At 42.0% G+C, this 5,891-nt stretch overlaps 1 long non-coding RNA gene across 1 annotated transcript; it reads right to left on the bottom strand.

Moving 5' to 3' along the window:
• Positions 1–1,493: 1,493 nt before the first annotated feature.
• On the bottom strand, positions 1,494–5,613 carry LOC142244417 (uncharacterized). The gene is made up of 3 exons (XR_012724541.1): positions 5,542–5,613; positions 3,028–3,129; positions 1,494–1,576 (listed from the first exon to the last, which is right to left on the bottom strand). It is a non-coding gene; the product is annotated as an uncharacterized LOC142244417 (long non-coding RNA).
• Positions 5,614–5,891: the final 278 nt, after the last annotated feature.

Below are 5,891 nucleotides of genomic sequence, written 5' to 3'. Positions count from 1 at the left end.
CTACAGTGAGTACAGACCCGGAAATGGTCTGCAGTGATGCCCAGAACCTTTGTGACTCTGATTCAGGCAGTGAGGACCAAGTTTCTGAGCATAATGTTGACCCTTTTTCACAAACTGTAACACCTGTTGTTATAGACAATGAGGAACATACTGATGATGATGAGACGCAGATACCAGATTGGGATGACAACTTAAATATTCGGTCAGGGCAAGAAGAGGCTCGGTCTGAGGGTGAGGGGAGTGCAAACACAACAATTGATGAGGAAGTTCTAGATCCCACCTACTGTCAACCCACAGTCAGGAATACAATAAAGTCTATCCGGCACACCACAATGTAATGGAAGAGTCCTTGATATGGCTTGAAAAACATGTTTTATTGTGTATTTACAAAAATTAGTCTGTCCGACGTTTCGATCCACCTGGATCTTTTACAGGGACATTAGGACTAGTGAAAGAGAAAATTATACATAAAAAATTAGAATACAAATGAAAAAACAGTAAAACACTGTTATGCTTTCAAATAATATAATACATCATACATGTAGGGGAAATGGCGGAAACCGCAAAGATCACAAAACAACATATACATAGATTTCATAGGCACTAATAGGGGGAACATAAAAAAATAATAATAACTCCATTAGGCTAAGTGACAATCTGTTGAGACATGAAGACAATCATTAGAGAAGTGACAATACTTAATATTTGGACACGTACCTATGTGTCAAGAGAGCTGTCAAATTACATCAGTGTGAATAGGAGACAAAAACTGATCGTCAAAACTAATGGAAAGACTGCGCACGCGGTCTATGGTAAAAGGAGATAAGAAAGACAATTATCCATGGATTGTATGAATAGAACAGAATTTAGTAAAAAGTCTGATTATCCAAGTCCAAGCAAGAATTGAAAAGGGGAGGCGTACCTTGTAGGTAAACCTGTGTGTATGATGCTATGCAAAATGCCCATCAATGACGTGCCGTGAATAGGTATGTAACAGAGTAAGTCTCCTACAGGAGTCAAATGGTGAAAAACATGAAAAAAGAGAATTATGATATAATCTGTGCTCATATAGGGAGCTAATGTACATAGGTAGTTAGATTAGATAAATAAATGTATAGGGTACCGGCCAAGGCCCTTATATATATGAACGTACCACAGTAGGAAAACTGATTAGTGATGGTCAGTCAAAATCGGATAGAGTGTCCGATCACCTGGGTGAAAGGTCACGTCACGAGGTAATTTCAGGTTATCTGTTGATGGTACATATGACAAAAAAATGAGGCCATGAAAAGAGAAAAAAAAAAGAGAAAAAAGAAAAAGGAAAAAAGGGGAGCAATGGAAGTAAGAGGGGAGAGGAAAGAAGAGAAAAAGGAGTGTACCTACCCGTGTGGCAGGGTTGGTAGAGGTAATAGTAAAAGGGGGAACAACTGATCATATGTACCTGGTCTCGCTGAATCTGACCAGGTCAGTATGTTAGAGTGTACCGCTGTAAATAGGTTGTGGTGCGGGGTGATAAACTTCACCTGATGTGTCTTGTTTAGGTCAGGGGGATTTCAAGCAGGAAAAAGCGAAAATCCTGTGTGGATAGAACAGGTATATATCAATCACAGCCACACATCAGGTGGATGTGGGGAAATCCAGAAAGCTATACAAGTTATAAGAATATAATGCACCAATATATCTTCCTATGAGGGGGAAATCACTCAAAAGGCAGATTTATACATAGAGGTGTATCAAAGAGCATCAAAGGAGTACGTGGTGGGTCTGCAGATGAGGTATCCTGCTTAATGTATGTTAATCCAATCAACGCAGGAATGCTGTGTAAATAAAGAAATTCCATAGTATAATGGTATATATCAATCACATTAGTATATGAGGGTAAATGCAAAAGGAGATGAACAGACAAGGAAATACAGAGATATACCTTCCAATGAGGAGGAGATGGCAGAGCAGCCGAATGAATTAATGTAAGGAAGCCTGTAATTAAAATGCAAGGGATTTAGGAAATGGCCAGGCCTGGATGAGAAGAGGTAAAAGGGATAAAAAAGTGCCATTTAGGTCGTACCTGCGGTTAGTTGGTAAGGGGGTCCCCTGTAGTGGCGTCAGCGGTGTGCATAGGTGGCTGTGGGTTCTTTTATGTGTGGCCGGTTATCACAGCTGCGTCCACTTCCTGTTTAGGAGTGGAACGCAGTGAGGCTGATGAACCGCACGCCCGCGCATGCGCATTAGCGTCAAATCTCGCGCATGCGCAGAGCGGGTGAAAATCAGCGTGTGCCTATGGAGCGAGGTGTTGTTTGTAAACAACCGCTGACAGCTAAGGCGGTGGATGGGATAAATAGACATTAAAGGTTATAATGGGATTGGGCATGTGTGTGTGTAATGGATTGTTTGATTATGTTAACGTGGGTGGAGCAAAGCATGAAAGGGGACATATAATGGTGATTTAAGAAGATATGATAATTAGGAAGATAAGAGCATAGAGATTATGGGGAATTTAAGGGAAAGGAAGAAAGGAAAAGGAGGATCATACAAAGGTTATAAAGGAAGGTAGTGGAGCAAAGCATGAAAGGGGACATATAATGGTGATTTAAGAAGATATGATAATCATGAAGATAAGAGCATAGAGATTAGGGGGAATTTAAGGGAAAGGAAGAAAGGAAAAGGAGGAGCATACAAAGGTTATAGAGGAAGGTAGTGTATGTCTAATGTGGGCTGTTATAGTGCTAAAATGGGGTGATACAGACACTAGGGAAGAAAAGGGATTGTAAGCAGGAGAAGAGGTGGGATAGAAAGATAGAAACGAAAGAAAAAGGAAGAAAGACAGAACTGTGAAAAACTTTATTGGTGTGGGATATGACGGATACTGAAGGGTAGTGTAATATCAGTGAAACATGCCAAAGACACATGCTCATGCGGCGTGAGTGAAACATGCTAGGCAAGAATATAGTGTTAGTGCATTCCTAATATATAGTGTTGGTGCATTCCCAATACGAAGAAATATAGTGTTGGTGCATACCTAATACAAACCTAAGACAGTGCTGGCAAGTGAAAGTGTAGGGTGCGTGACTTCTAAGGTGAAACAGTGGGTCATGGTCGGGTGCGGCAGGCGTTTCACGTGACTAAGGGAACCTGGAGGTGAAGAAAAGAGAAGAAGGGTTAGACATGGAAATCAGACAAAATCAGACATAATCTGCGTAACAATTCATGTACCATCAATAATGATTATTATAAAACGAAAGAAAAAGACAAAATAGGAGACCCTTGCAAAGTAGAGTCAAGTGTATACTTCATACTCGCGATTCAGACCCTTAGGTTCAAGCGTGCCCAAGGTGTAAATCCAGAAGGACTCCCTTTCCTTGAGTTTTCTTATTCTGTCACCACCTCTGCGTATGGGTGGGATATGCTCGATTACCTGAAATCTCAGTTGGGCCACTGTGTGATTGTGTGACACAAAATGATGTGGAACGGGTAAAAGGATCTGTTGACACCGTATTGTAGATTTGTGTTTACTTATGCGGTCTCGGATATGTTGGGTGGTCTCCCCAACATATCCGAGACCGCAAGGGCACTTGATCAGGTATACGACATAGGAGGAGTCACATGTGAAGAAACCTCTAATGGGGTAACTTTTGCCTGTATGTGGATGTGTGAAGGAGTTACCTCGGGTGAGGTTGTTACATTGTAAGCAATGTAGACACGGAAAATTTCCATTTCTGGGAGTCCCAAGGAAGATTTGACGTGCTTCGGTGTGTGCAGATCCTACATCAGCCCTAACGAGATTGTCCCTCAGATTTCTAGGTCTTTTGTGACAAAATAAGGGTAAAGTTGAAAATTCAGTAATGGAGGGGTAGGTTGTTTGAAGGAGGGACCAATGTTTGGAAATAATACCTCTAAACAGAGGCGAGAAGGGATGATATGTTTGGACACAGGTGATGCGTGGGGTGTTGTTATGCCTAGGACGTGGTTTCGACGTACAATTGTAGGCGATGTTACTAGGGTAGCCTCTAGACATAAATTTGTGTCCCATCTCCTGTAATCTAGTTTGGCGTTGTGAGGGATCGGAGACAATCCGCTCAATTCTCTTAGACTGTGAGAGAGGCAAGGCTTTCTTAGTGTGGGAAGGATGGCAGCTAGAGAAATGCAAAAGGCTGTTTCTGTCCGTTGATTTCACAAAAAGATCCGTACTAATAGTGCCACTGGGGGATAGAAGAACCATGGTGTCTAAGAAGTTAATTTGTTTCGGATCACTGTGAATAGTGAAAGTGAGCCCTATTCTATAGGAATTGATGTCTCGGTGAAATTCATTAAGAGAGTCCATGCTACCGTGCCAAATGACAAATACATCATCTATGTACCTTTTCCACAACAGAGTGTGCTGTCTCCACAGAGGGTGATTGTAGATGTATGTTGTCTCATAGTGCGCCATGTAGATATTCGCATAGGGTGGTGCCATGTTTGATCCCATGGCGGTACCCCTTTGTTGTATGTAGAATTGGTCCTCGAATAGAAAATAGTTATGTCCTAGGACTAAATGTAATAGGTCCATACATAGTGACTGTTGTCCTGGTGTTAATATTTTGTGTAAATCAAGAAACCAATCTACAGCTTGAATGCCATCAGAGTGCTCGATACTCGTGTATAAGCTGTTTACATCAAACGTAACGAGCAAACACTCAGATGGAAGGGTGCCAAATTGTGTCACCTGTGTCAAAAAGTCCGATGTATCTTTTAAATATGATGGGATTCTGGGTATAAGTGGCGTGAGAATCTTTTCGATGGTAATTGCTAGTGGTGAAAGGATTGAGTCTGTCGAGGCCACTATGGGTCGCCCTGGAGGCGTCTGGAGATTCTTATGTATTTTTGGTAGAATGTAGAAAACAGGTGTAACAGGATTGGACTTAATGAGAAATTCAGCAAGTTTCTTGTCTATGGTCCCTAGGTGTAAATGGTAATCTACCTTGTCCTTAATCAAATTCTGAATTTGGGATGTGGGGTCCTGGGCAATGGGCAGGTAAGTGGATCTATCCTCTAGTTGTCTGTGTATCTCGGCTAAATAGTATGTTTTATCGAGTACTACAATAGAGCCTCCTTTGTCGGCGGGTTTGATTATGATTTTCTTATTATTCTTGAGGTCTTGAATGGCCCTTTTCTCATCGGGTGTCATATTGTATTTAACCCTATACTCACCACTCTCAATGTCCCTGAGTGTTTTGTTGACATCATTGGTAACCAGTGAAATGTAAGTTTCGACCGGATGGTAGGTCTTTGGGGGATTGAATGTGCTAGAGAGCCTGAGATTAAGGTTACGTAGTGAGAGTGTGTCGGGATTGTGCTCTACGTCATCATTTCGTGTGTTAGTCTCACTATGGGCCGCGAAGTGGGCCTTGAGCCTAAGGCTCCTGAAAAAGCGCCTCATTTCCTGATCTAACTGAAATGGGTTAAATGAGGGGGTAGGGCAAAAAGATAGGCCCCTCTGTAGGACCTGAGACTCAAAGTGTGTTAAGTTATGGGAGGAAATATTGTAGACTATATTAGTCATACCTGAGATCTGGTCTGTATCCGATAAGACGAGTTTTGCCTTCCTCTTGCCCCTCCTTGTCTTCCGCCAGAAGGTTGTCTTGTGTCTAAAAAACGAGAGGAGTGAGAGGAAAAGGACTCGTTATCGGAGCCGGATGAGGCTGAGTATCTATTGTAATTGGGACGACGCAATGAGTTAGAGTCCATGAAGCGCCATCTGTAAACACGGTCTTTTAAGTAGTCCTCTTGATCTCTGATGAACTTTACTCTTTTCCTCTCCTGCAATGTCTTCTGAAATCCAGCGATTGTTTCTTTGGTCTTAGCCCTCAGTCTATCCCATTCGGCGGAAGGCAAGGTATTAGAGAATTGATCCT

Source organism: Anomaloglossus baeobatrachus, chromosome 6 (assembly GCF_048569485.1).
Source record: "Anomaloglossus baeobatrachus isolate aAnoBae1 chromosome 6, aAnoBae1.hap1, whole genome shotgun sequence".
NCBI classification, from domain to species: domain Eukaryota; kingdom Metazoa; phylum Chordata; class Amphibia; order Anura; family Aromobatidae; genus Anomaloglossus; species Anomaloglossus baeobatrachus.
The sequence above is the reverse complement of the archived record's forward strand: the minus strand, read 5'-3'. Positions and strand labels throughout refer to the sequence as shown.